The sequence below is a fragment of the Adelges cooleyi genome, unplaced genomic scaffold (genome assembly GCF_023614345.1).
Source record: "Adelges cooleyi isolate 19-005CV unplaced genomic scaffold, UGA_ACOO_1.1 ACOO_flye_CR_arks_rails_tigmint_CR_PRNA_247, whole genome shotgun sequence".
Taxonomy (NCBI): domain Eukaryota; kingdom Metazoa; phylum Arthropoda; class Insecta; order Hemiptera; family Adelgidae; genus Adelges; species Adelges cooleyi.
Window position 1 is genome coordinate 14538274 of NW_026095912.1, and position 14774 is coordinate 14553047.

General features: G+C 28.6%; 1 pseudogene; it reads left to right on the forward strand.

The window, feature by feature from the left end:
- Positions 1 to 10697: 10697 nt before the first annotated feature.
- Positions 10698 to 12686, forward strand: LOC126837218 (heat shock protein 60A-like; annotated as a pseudogene).
- Positions 12687 to 14774: the final 2088 nt, after the last annotated feature.

Below are 14774 nucleotides of genomic sequence, written 5' to 3' on the forward strand. Positions count from 1 at the left end.
CTAGTTTTAATTTTTTTCCTACTGTCAATACTCTTACGTTCAACAAGTAACAACTAACAATACAGTATAGATTTATATGTTATTATAAAAATTATTGTAGATACTAAATACTTTATAAAGTAAAATGTAAATAATAATTCTAAAACGGTCGTTCACAATCGCATAAGTGCATACATTTGTGTGCACAACCGTCGTGACGTGTCGCTATTATTTTTTAGTTATGTTAAATATATTTAATATATCATCAAAAAATGTAGATTTGTGCCCAAATAATTTACACAAAATATAGAATTTTTGATTTAATTTGTTTAATTTTTTTTTTTAAATGTTGCCTAAAAACTTTAGATATTTGTGAACTGCGTTATAAAGAATCTCCAAAAAAAATTAATCGCAGTTTAGTTTGGTAATCTTGTTAGTTACTATGAATACCAAAACGTTTAGTTATTATCAACTTAATTTAAGTCGGTAGTTCCGATGGTGATTCGTAGAACTTTACGTTGTTTTCTGTTTTCCGATAAATGATGTTTGTGTAACTGTAAATTTTTCAAAAACGTTGACATTTTATTTTTTTAAATAGTTATTTCTTACCATTAAGAGTCAGTTCATAAAAATATGGACAAATAATTTGTGAATCAGTTACACTTCATCACACATTGATAACATAACTCACTTGCGTTTTGTTCTGGGAAATAAAATGAGAGTTTGTGTCACGCTAACATTAAAAGATCAGACCATGAATGTTTTATTTTATTAATAACTATTAAATTTAATAATTTTTATACTTCTAAACTTTTTATTAGTACTTACTCACTATTTTTATAACGTATAACTTATATTATGTGTTAATAAGAGTGTTTATCAGGACTTTAAAATAAAATATGTTAAATTCAAAAATTTTTAATCAGGAAGTTGATTAAGAATTATGAATTATTTCATAATCAGCATTTTCTTATATTTATTTTTATAATTTTCTTCACTAATTATCTTATATTTAATATCTTGAAATTCAATGCATAATAGATTCTAAAATAATAAGACTAATCTATATAGAAGAAAAACATTGTTCAATATTTCCTTGTTTAACGATAAAAAATTGACCATACTATTAGACTATTTTAACGGGTATGTTTTACTAAGTTTATTTAAATGTAGCAGTATTGAACAAAAAATAGATATTGCTTAAAATTGCTCAAGTTAGTATCTAAATTTGACAATTGTATTGAAATAAAAAATGATTTTTGGAGATTTTTATTTTACAGAATTTTCAAGTGACAAGTTTGTATGATTTTATACACATACATATAATGTATTATGTAATACAATATATATGTACATTATATTATTATATTTAAATATAAATACAAATATTTAAGATCAATAAATTAGACTTACTTATAATGTTGTTAAAAAAAAGTAAGTTGTTTAAATTTAAGGATGAAAATTATACATTGATGGCTTAAATGAATATTTGCTGTAAGGCGTAGCGACAACTTCCCTACATTCAAAGAGAGTAAAAAACAGCTTTCATTAATATTTGACGTGTGTACTTTACAACATTTAAAAATTGATAACACATAGTAAAATAATTGTATTCATAAAAATTTCAACTACGAATAAATAGTATAAAATAACATTATTATTAGTACAATACTACCCTTTTGACTGACGATAGAAGTATTTTACTAATAAAATATTAATGAAGTAACTATTATTTAATAATAAATTAAAAAATTACAAATGATACTATTTTGAAAATATTAAATCAAAAATATGAAACCAATACAATAATAATTATAATAAACTACAAAATTTTCAACCTCTATAATAGTGATTTTTAACAGTTCAAAAAAAGTATTTACTTGATTTACTGAATTCATATAATTACTCATATTTTCAAAAACAATTTAAATAGATGTATTGATTAATATTAACTTACATACACAAATCTGGTATCAATAATTATTAAAGTTAATCAACAAAATAACACACTTTCATTAAAATTGATATTACACGTCACTCGCATGAATATTGTCACATTAGAATAAATGCTTTATATTTATAAATTACACCTTGATATATAATTGTAAGAATGGATCCAATTGGCAATTCATACTGGAAAACATACTGAAAAGTAGCTTATGAGGCCAAAAATTAAAAAAAGTCACCCCTTCCCCATCAAAAATCGAGAAAAACACCTAAAAAAATTACAAATTTTTCAACTTAAAATTACGATGCTCTATAACTTTTTAAAAAATAGTCGAAAATGTTCCAAATTTTTATGAATTGTTCTTCAAACAATAAGTACTATCGATAAACATTAACAAAACAAAAAAATATCATAAACCCTTTCCCTTAGAAGGGATAAAATATTTTTATTTATTTCACTTTTTCAAGCAAAGTTTTAGAGATTTAGATCTGTGTGTGTGTGTGAATCAACAGTCAACAGGTAATGAATTTTTTTCATTATATTGTTAATTATGATAAATGGGTAACTATGACAGTACATTTTTGTAGACAGAATATCAACCCTTATCGTATCCACGCTGCACAAGACTAAATATTCAATTTTAAGTACATTTTTGCTGGTCCCACGATCAGCATTTTCTAAACCGCTATAACTGGTTTGAACATACTATCCACAGATTCGCATCGAAGCGTTTATTTAAAAGTGATTCATCACCTTCAGTTATAATAAAATCTGTAGACCTGTGACCTCTCCGTCCCCACTATGCCCCGACCCCACTGTACTGGCTTTTTTTAAAATTAAATTTATAATTTCTTATTTCACTAATAGTGAAAACTGAAAATGTGAAAAGTCAAAATTTGTTAGTTATAACTTGTAAGAGGTTATGTTTAAATGTTATGCGATTTTTGTATATCGTGGTGGGCACTAGATTGTGATAACTATAATCATAAATAGTAGATACTGGACCCCAGCTTAAGTCTAAAGTCCGTCATAGGACATAGCGTACCTTTCGATTTTCAAACACATAATAATGTCACAGCGTGACGTTAACAAGTCAAATTACTTTTGTGCGATGTAATAAAACTACTCGTCTTTGCAGTAACGATTGAAAATATTAGGAAATATAGACAAAAAATCAAATCTTTAAAAAGTCATAATAAATGAACAAATAAATGAAAATTCAAAATTCAAATTATTATTATTTTTTGTCTACAAATTTATGTAATGAAAAACATATATTGCCGTTTCAAAAAACCAAAAATACCCCTGTTTGGCTATAAGGCATGGTGATAAAAATTTTCAAAATATTGAATATGTAATGCAATGTGTACCCAAAAATCTTGGGGAAAAACTTTGTTGAAAATATTAATATTTTCTGAGAAAATGAGTGTCTTACCCAAAATGAATCACCCTGTATAATAAAGGAAAATACTTTAACCGGCCATTATAATAATTCCAAACGTGTAGTTAAGATGACATTCAATCAGTCTGTATTATTTTACATACTTTATGCTAAAATGAAAAAACCAAATAAAATCGTATTAACTTACTAGAAGACTTTTTTTACTAGGTATTATACTATTGTTTCTTTTTTATAACCATATCAATATGGTAGGCCAAATTTAGTAGGTATATTCAATATCATCTTTAGGTAATATTACCACACAAATCCGATTCTAATGCCGGCTTTGAATAAGTTTAAAATTATGGTCAACAAATCAACTACTTTATTTTCAATAGCCTATCCATTGTGTTTGACAGAAAACAGAAACATTATACTATTTTATTACTGTGGCATTATTTTATTCGTCGAATATTATTATGTATTGAATATTGATAATTTTAAGTTTAACACCAACGAGCTTTTCTGTTGACCTGAAATCGTAAGCAATGTGTACTTTGGTTTTTTTGCAATGAATATTTTGCATGAAATAATAAAACGATATAATACTGTGCTACGAACTGAAAATTGTTACAAGTTATATGAAGAAAAAAACAACTACATAAAAAAAAATGTCTTATAACATCAGTTTGTTTGAAACTTCAAAATAAAAAAAATATGGTCTGAACTAATAAGCAGTGTTGTTTTTCTGTAAACTGACGAGACACGGACACGTTATTTCGATAAAAACAATACATCAAAACTGTTCAATCGCTATGGCATATTAAATACCAAGTTGGTGTACGTGACACGTTTTAACCAAGTCTTAGAAAATTGAGAATTATTAAACAGCAATAATAATACGGTTACAAAACCCAAATTACGGATTAGTTAATACATAATATATTTCTTCAATTGGAACAATACATTACCTCAAAGAGCATCAAGTAAACGTGACTATGGCGCACTCCACAATACTCAAGACAATTGTTTTTTGTTCGCTGCTGTTCTTTGGCCAAACAGCGCAGTTATTGGAAACCGGTTATCAGTACCCCAGCGACGTTATTATCGGAATCGATAGACTATATGAAGATTTGAGATGTACATACTTGCTTAGTGGACTGACGCACATGCGGGTAAGCCAGCTTTTAGTCTACGAACATTATAAAACGCTAACAAATCCGTCAATCGGTGACTTGAGTTATTATAACCGAAATATAAAATACCAGATAGCATCGTTGCGCAGCATCAACATAAAGCGTATAGGCGCCTTGTGGCTGATCAATTTTTACACGAGCTTGATAACTTGTTTCAATGAGACTACAAAAAACACGGCCGCAGCTTACCAGAAACTATTGGCCACTACTCAATATATAATTGAAAAACTGCGCACAGACACGACCGAGTGCCCTAAAAATAATTTATTCGACAACTACGACAGTATAGTCAAGTCATACCCGAGTCTTACTATTGTTGCGTTGAAAAAAATGTTGGCCCGTATTGATAAAGAAGCCAACACACTGCTGACGAACAACCACATAAGGTTGTACGAAAAACTTTATTATGATAAATTTGACGAGACGTTGAAATTCAGAAACCTTATGATGATCAGCTTAGGTAAGGACGATTTCAATAGAACGGATCTAATGTACGTGTACAACGTGCACGTGGACTGGTCCGACATAAGCGAACGGTTGGAAAAGTCTTGGTTTGCTGCGCGCACACTGGATTGGTTTAACGACCACCTTAAACATATCAAATCATACTACACGATGAGCTTTACATTTCTAAAGATCATCATGGTCCAGCTGACGTTGAAACACATGACACACTTGCAAGACTACGATGTCGGAACAGACAAATACGTGCAGTACGCGCACCAATGGTACGTCTTGGTGGAGAAATTTGCTCATATGTTACACTTGACCAAAGAACGACAAGTAGAGAGCTTGCTTACGGCCGTCCATAATCTCTACAAAGGAACGCAGAAAATAGACAGTGTAATTAAGTCCGTGTTTACAATGCTGGTATCACTGTGCACTTATTTAGGCTGCAAGCCTACCGAACCTTTCCATACTTTGGAAAATAAAGAATTTCATGTACCTTATATAGGTGGGAATATGGATGACGTGGAACTGTTGAAAACTAACACTAGCCGTGCGCCCATTGAGTACAACAGTTTGGAAAACACCAGAATATTCCTGTGTCATCTCAATCGGTTGTTTAATTCCGTCGACTTTGGCTACATTCAGTTACTAAGAGAATACTTAGATGAAATCACATTTGAAAACGATATGAAGAGGTTAGAAAATTCGAATTTATAAGAGTTTATATAATAGTTTAAGTACATATAATATATTAACAAAAATTTGCAACTATTATACTATATACTACAATAACATCAGATAAATTCAGTTACTCATAAAATATTTAGATGAAATCACATTTGAAAACGATATGAAGAGGTTAGAAAATTTGCATTTATAATTATAAGAGTTTAAGTACTTAAAGTATATTAAAAAAAAATTGCAAATAATTATACTACATATTACAATAACATTGTTAATATAATCTGTAACATTATTTCTATAAAATAAATAATAACTTTTTAATTTAAACTTGTTTGATAATATCAATAATTAGTAGCATCTTCATCTTTTATACAAAGTGATCTCAATTTCACAAACTTCTAAGTTTTTCACTTACCTACTCCTAAATTAGTTATTTTAATATCATCTTTTGACTTTAAACGGTATCGTAATTATTTTGTTGGCTTTTTTAAGTAAGAATAATTTGTTGAAAATAACTAAAAATGTTTTCAAAAAGAAAAACAACAAAATTGCAATTATTATAAAAGTTAAGACCAAGAACAATGTATTTTTGATTATGATTTTTTTTTTTTTACAACGTTAGACCTATTATATTGTGTAGAAGCAATTGTATTTAATTTAGAAATATTATACAATTTTTATCCTCTGGCATTATTTTATTCGTCGAATATTTTATGTATTGAATATTGATAATTTTTAACGATGAATTATTAAACGCTGATTATGGTTGCTGATTTTTTTTTTGCACCAAACACAAGACATGGAACTTTTCCAATTTCAAAAAACATTCCCATCATAATAATACCGTCAAGTGTTAAACCAAAATGATTGTATCTAACAGAGCATATTCTAAGGACAAATATTTTGACACAAGCTTTAGTTCCATTTGTGTCTTTTTTAACAAGGATATGTTATTGGGCTGGATACAAGAATTTCATATCGCTATTTTCGCGTTACGCTATCACTTTCAGTTAGAGATAAGAAATTAGTGATAAGAGATAAATGATAATATACAAAATATAAATGATAAGAGAAAGTAAGAAGGTTTCTTTTTTTTTAAATTATCAAATAATTGATACATATTATAAAAAACCAAACGATTTGTCCCCGAAGTAGAATTTTTTTTGTTTTCACATTTTTGTCTACTAAGCACTGTAATTGTGTCGGTCAATAGTATAACAATACCTACATGGAATATAAATAACGACCGTTTAATTGTCATCGCGTTAAAACCCGAGTGCGGTCGTAAAGGGTTGCGCAAACGACGTCGTCATCGTCAGTGATTAGTGTAGTATTAATAATAAATATAACCCAATTAAACGCAATACTGTAATATGCGATATAGGTAAATAATATTATCATGGTTGGAAAAACAAAAATAAACACACCGGTTAAGGTCATCGCCGGCGTAACGCGCCAAAAAAGAATAAAATAAATAACCGTGATCACCTCCAGTGGTAAAAATACACTCGTCACTATCGTTCAATAGTATAGTGTAATAATATCATATCATAATATATTTAACCGAAATATTATGCTGAAAGGACATTATGATATTATGCATTGTTACGGTTTGTTGCTAGGTATATCACGATTCGGAATCGTTGGCCAAGTGCCATTTTATCCTCAAGACCAACGCACACATGGTTTTTGATTTATCTGAGCCCGACAGCTGACCGAGAAGAAAATATTATGAGTAATAAATTATGTTATAAGAAACTCCAAAATCGGAAAGGTCCGCCTAAAAAACTTTGTCCGGTGGTCGAAAAGTCATTGTGCATGAATGTATACAAAACACGGTGGTCATGGATGACGTTAAAATAAATGCATGTGTTGTAATGTATTTTGAAAAAAATATGTGAAAAGCAAGTAACTTTTAAATGTATAATATTTAGTATATTCTACTAATGAAATTTCTCTTTATTTCTTTGAACTTAGTAAAACAAACACAAATAAATGTATTAAAAATGAACATAACATTACTAGCCTTTTATGTAAGCATTAGTATCATAACATATTTTACAATGTATCAAAACATAAATTCAAATTAATTAAACTATCTATTTTATGGAGAATTATATTTTAAAAGTCATAATTATTTACGATTTTAAAGATAAAAATGAACCTTATCACACATAACAGGCCATCACAAACTTTTGGCGGGAATAACTTATAGGGTTTGAAAGATATCGACATTATTTTTTTTTATTATTTGTGCTGACATAATCACCATATAATTTAATAAAATATAACAGCAAATTAAAATATAAGATAATATTTTTTTTTTTTTGAAAATAGTATGTTTTAAAATTTATTCGATTTTTGTATAAAAGATTACAAAAGTGATCAAATTATATGTGTTCAGGGGTCGCTGATTTCAGATTTGATATCATTTTTCAATTTTACTCGACCAAAACAAGTGAAAAAAAAAAATAAATAAATAAAACCTAAAACTTGTAATTTAGTTCTCAAAACTTACTGGACTCACTCTAAAAAGATGTCCATAAAAATATTGTCATGATTTGATACCATTTTTTTTTTAATTTTACACATCGAGGCTAAAATAATTTTTAAAATGTTTTTAACCTATTTTCCTCTGGATGCGTCATCCGGTTTATACCTTCATGACACAACACTGAATTCAAAGAAACAACTAACGAGGTAAAATGATCAATCATATGATGTTGGGATCCATGAACATCCATGAGTTGGCGATATTATGACTTCAAACAGTTTACCCGCACACCAATATTGATCCTCGACCATGGCAATGTCTATGCTACAGTAATTAGTTTTGCTTTCTACATCCATCACATTAGCTTCAACGACTAACCTACTGGTTTTGGCACTCGCAATGAAGTTATAGGTATTACAGAAATATTTTTTCACACTTAAAATTATTGTTTTGCACGTCTACACTGGATTCAGATACAGGTTGAAAGTATGTATCTTTTAGAAAATGTGATTCCTCGTTTTCCCCCTGAAGTTCAAATCCAATTTCAAAAAATTCATCCCTTCTCCTTCGAAACCCTTTAAAATAGTAGAATTAATTCCAAATTAAACATTAACATTGACAAACCGATAAACTATCATAAAAACTTTCCCCTAAAGGGCATAGAAATTGTTTTTTTATTTCACTTTTTCAAGCAAAGTTTTGGGGATTTAGGTCTGAAAATGTTACCAAAGGTAGATCTAAAATGGGGTTATAACATCTACAATTGTCTCAAAAATGTGTTGTAAACCTTTTTTTTTTTTTTTTTAAACCCCAAAAAGGGGGAAAATTACACTTCGTCGGTAGTCTATCCAGGTTGCTATTTCTGATTGCTTTGTATATTTTTTAACTTTTTTTATCTACAAATTGAACGAGGACTTCTCAGCTTGATTCTTAGACAACAATTTTCAATCATTCTCCTACTGATTTCTGTTTTTTACTTCCTTCTAACTTTTAAGCAGTACTTAACTGTACAAATTATTCTTAAAATATATACTTATATTTTCTCAAGAGCTAACTAGATTTTCATAATTTCAAATTTCAAAATCATGTTTTGAAACAAATAGTAAGATAATATATTTTATTAGGTTTTTAAAAATATTATTATTTAAAAAAAATAAAAGATTTAAGAATATCGCAATTTTAAAAAATACAAGAATTACTTGTTTACTATTTAACAACAAAGAAGTATGGACAATATAGGTACACTTAAAAAAAGTCACAGCTATCTTTTTTAAGCATTTAGGTTCCATTTTGTGCGCTTTATTTGCTCTACTTATTCAATGCACTATTACAATTCCACTAAAACGTCACGAGTTCTTTGCCAACCCATAAAGAACTGGTTATCATTGTTTATATAAATGGCATAGCTATACATTTTATAAGTTTAAATATCTGATACAAACAACGTGTAACTGAAATGCTGTTAGGTCAGGCTATTCTGCAGTTTTAATCATTACAGTTTTCTTTATTACAAACGTTTGGTAGATATATGAGCTTTTAATATTGTTACACTGAGTTTATGCATGCCTGAAAAAAACGTGCGTTATTGTCAACTCTGCCAAGTATTACTGCTGATAACATTACAATACTGCAATAAAAAAATCACTACACTGCACTGGCAAATAATAAAAAGAACTATTAAAATTGTTTTAAAAATTTACCAACGTTATACAATATTAATATAACACGGTTCGTAGTAAATACTAATAATGGTGGTGCATAATTTTAATTAGTCAATTACAGGTGGACAAAATATAATAATACTCGAATAAGTCACCTTTTTACAATTTAAATATTTAACTTAGTAGTACCTAATCTAATTACACCATAAAACAAAATTTAATTATTTTTTTTTTAATTTGTATCACTGAATCCGAATTTACCTGACACGTCTAGTTATTTTAAAATTGCCTCCAAAGTTGTAAAATGTATTGTTTTTAAGCAATACCTTTGCTATGTGTTCTCTGCGTTTGGAAAATGTTTTGAATTTATTTAAATTGAACAAAAAACACTTTTATTTGTTAAGTTGTTTTCTGTTTTAATAAGTAACAGAAAAACATGCATGATATTCAACACTGAGCGGGTATTTTTTTTTTACTTTTGCCTTATAAAAAGTTTTCATATATCATATTTATCTGTTGGTCACACTGTCTATCTTCTTTGTAGAACTTTCCTAACCTATAAAATAATTGCTTCTACTGTTGGCTTTTTACATTTTATTGTTTTGCCGGCAACGTTATTCCGTATATTCGGTTAATACTTAATAGTTTATCGACCTCTATACGGGCCTAGATCTTGTAATTGTAAATTTTCTCATTCTTCAACATATCTGTCACCACTTTACGAAATAACTATTTTTCAGAAAATATTAAATAATATTAATTTAAGATACTATTTTTTATATTATTATATATAAGACTTGTATTTGAAGGCTTAACTGTTAATCTACATTCAATTTTAGTGGTCAATAGATTCTTTTTTTAGTTCAATAATGAGTAATTCCGGAATTATGCTTAATTTTTTTAGATGTATCGTTTATGTCAACTTGCAAAAAACAATGTTGTTAAACACTCGTTAAGAACCTACGCCAAGGATATAAAATTTGGTGCAGAAGTAAGAAAATGCATGCTTGAAGGAGTTGATGTACTTGCTGATGCTGCAGCAGTTACTATGGGTCCAAAAGTCAGTTACCAAAGTATTCATAGGGTTGTTGAATTTGCTTAATAATTATTTTTCAATTGCAGGGGCGAAATGTTATTTTGGAGCAAAGTTGGGGCTCTCCGAAAATTACAAAAGATGATGTAACAGTAGCTAGAGGTATTGAAGTGCAAGATAAAATAATAGAATAGTGGAGCCAAACTCGTACAAGATGTAGCCAATAACAACAATGACGAAGCAGGTGATGGTACTACTACAGCTACAGTACTAGCTAGAGCTATTGCAAAAGAAGGATTTGAAAAGATTATCAAAGGGGCTAACCCAGTTGAAATAAGAAGAGGTAAATGTCGTCCTAAAGTCCTTAATTATTTCCATTTATCGAATATAATAATGTATCAAACTGTGGAATATTTTTATAGGCGTTATGTTAGCTGTGGATGCAGTAAAACAGCATTTGGGCACCTTGTCTAAAAACGTACTGTCTTCTGATGAGATTGCTCAAGTTGCAAGTATTTCTGCTAATGGTGATACTAGCATTGGAAAACTTATTTCACGTGCGATGAAAATAGTAAAGATATTTTCTTAATACTGAATATTAATGATCTTTAAACGTGAGATAATTATAAGTTTATTTTTAGGTAGGTAAGGATGGTGCTATAACTGTTAAACATGGGAAAACCTTATATGATGAATTAGAAGTACCTAACTGAAGGATTAAAATTTGACAAAGGATATATTTCACCATATTTCATTAATGCTGCCAAAGGTACGTTGAGTATATACTATTAGCATAGGTACTGCATATACAGCTAATATGTGATATTTTGGTTATTTTATGATTCTTAACTTAATAAAAAAGAAAAATGTTATAAATATATATGACAATTTATGTTTTGACTGATAAAATACCATTAATTTTTTTTTAAAAAAACTTATCTTTACACTTAGGTTATATTATACTTAATTAATTATATTTTAGGTGCCAAAGTGGAATTTCATAATGCTTTGGTATTGTTCAGCGAAAAAAAGATTTCATCTGCACAGTCAATAATTCCTGCTTTAGAATTGGCCAATGCCCAACGCAAACCCCTTGTTATTATAGCTGAAGATTTGGATGGTGAAATAACTGGAATGCTTTTATTAAACAGGTAAATTCTAATTTGAAAAATTAAACTGTTACTATTTTTAAGAATGTGTAATGAACTACCATAGACAATGAATAATGCAGAAATGTCTAATATTTATTAGATTAAAACTTTTTTTGATATTGATATCAGTTTATTTTCAATGATAACATAACAGCATAATAAATTAAATAACTGTAATTTGTCTTGCTTTTTTTTATTAAGGTGTCTAACGATGATCAAAAAATTGGTATGTGTATAGTTAATTATTATTTTTGTAATTTGGTTCTTGAGTTTAATTAAATTTTTTTATATGGGGTGTAGGGGTTGAAATTATACGAAAAACTTTGACTGTTCCGTGCATGACAATTGCCCGAAATGCAGGTGTAAATGGAAGTGTAGTGGTCGCTAAAGTTTTAGAAGGCAAAGATAATTTTGGTAATGATGTTATGAATGACGAGTATGGCCACATGATCGATAAAGGAATTATCGATCCCACCAAAGTGGGAGTACATTTCAATATTACATTTCATTTTAATATTTTTACTGGTGCCATTTATTTATTTATTATTACTTTTTTATGTATATATTGTAGGTTGTCAGGACTGCTTTGACAGATGCTTCTGGGGTGGCATCACTGTTAACCATGGCAGAAGCAGTAGTCATAGAATTACCGAAAAAGGATGAGCCATTACCAGGAGGTGGTATGGTTAGAATGGGAGGCATGATGTAAGAAGAATACATGCAAGCAACCAGACTGACGTGTTTTGGATTATTCCGTATTCAAAGATTTATGTAATAAAATATTAAATTATACATATTTCTTGAGTGTATTGAACAGTGTTTTAATTGATAGATATGGGTCATTATATAATATATAATGATTAATATTTCATTCTCTTGAGACTTGGCCCTGTCCTGTCTCATCAGTATTCGGTTGCCAGGAAGTGACAGTTACCACTTATAAAAGTATAGGCTACAATTTCAAATATAGTTTTTTATTTTGTTTTCTGTTTGGTAAATTCAAAGCTGGCTACTTGATTTATTGTAAAATTGTTGTTCTTTTTTAAATATAAAAAAAAAAATTAGGATTACTGTTTTGTACGTTTGGAGGCGATTAAAAAAATAGCTGCACATAATTCATTGGCCAGATTCAGATACCTATGTACTTAAGTCTTTGTTCCTAAATCATGATACACAGTGTGTTTTGTGAAACAAAATAAAATATAAACAATACCCAATTACCAATGCAACGGAATGATTAAAATACAATTCTATTTTTGGCCAACTTATTATTCTATACAACTAATTTGTTTCACATGCTTTATGTACACATTACATACACACATGTGTTGACTCTTAACTCCAGTTATCAGTATTCCTAGGTTATGTCCTCCGAATAATGACATGTTTTTAATTTGTGAAACACAACAACAATGCTGACCGAGCGAATGTCAAATATAAAAATACCAGATATAAGAAAAATAACAAAATATATATACACATATATTCAATAACACCAGATAGGAGCAGAATATTGACGGAAATAAAAAGCGATATTGCCTAATACAAACGAAAGGATTTTTTGTAAAATTAATACAGTCAACAATTTTATTTTTTAGACCAAGTCCGTTTTCGAGAAACGATAAAAACAATTACGCCGAAACAATTATTATATTTTATTATATTACAAAGTCATCCAATTTTTTATTATAGCCAAATATCAATTTTAACTGATATATTATATACACGGAACAACAATTTTTTTCCACAGAATATTAAATATCTTCATTTACTATAAGACCATCATCTAAATTCTACTTGCCTTAATTTGTACAAAACTTACAAAAGCCCAATGAAGTATAATTAATTGCATACAAATATATCTTGCAATATAATTTAATAAATAATAAAAATCAATGGTTCAAATTAAATATTTTTTTTAACTACATTGTTGTAATTTGGTATCAGCATGTGTTAACATGAATTACTTAAGGTATTTTAGAGTTTCTACATACATATGTGTTATTTTTTTTTTAAATCAACTACAATGCAATGGTTTTATCTAGTTCTACTTTTTAATTAAATTGAAAATATGATAAAACATTCCATACTAGATTTCAAAATTATTAAAGATTATAAGCCCAGACAAGCCGCAAACAGAATATTAGAATTTAAAGTCATGCTTTTATTATATTAATACAATAGTTATTATTAAAGTGTGAACTATATCAACTATTTTTTAACGTTTTAAAAAATATTTTATCACAAGACTTTTGACCAATTTTGAACCCCTTTCACACACCACAAACGTTTCCTTTTAGAATGACCTCTCATAAGGTAAATCACAGTCAACCAACGTGTAGTACTAGAGTTAGTCGAGAGACATCTCCATCTCACATTTTACACTTTTTGTCAGGAAACTTGGCGGTTTTACATTTTTAAACAGTTTTTGTATATTAGCATCAATTTGATGACATCAATGTATAGCTGCAATACTACAAAATATATTCTTACCGTGGATCTCTCATAAGGAAATGGTTGTCGTGGAACCACACATTATGTTACTTTGTTATCTTTAAACAACAATATGTTCATTAATTTTTTTTGCTGTATGTAAAATACATACTGTAATGTCACTAGTCTATGATTTAGCAAGGAGAAATATTATAAAAAGTCTGCCTCTGCAAAAAAATACCTATCTAAATTCTACTTCTGTCTAATACGACTACAAGCAACGCAAACCCATTATCATAGCGAGTAGATTGTGTGTAGCACTAAAAATATTTTATTATAGTAGTAAACATAATATACTAGTGTA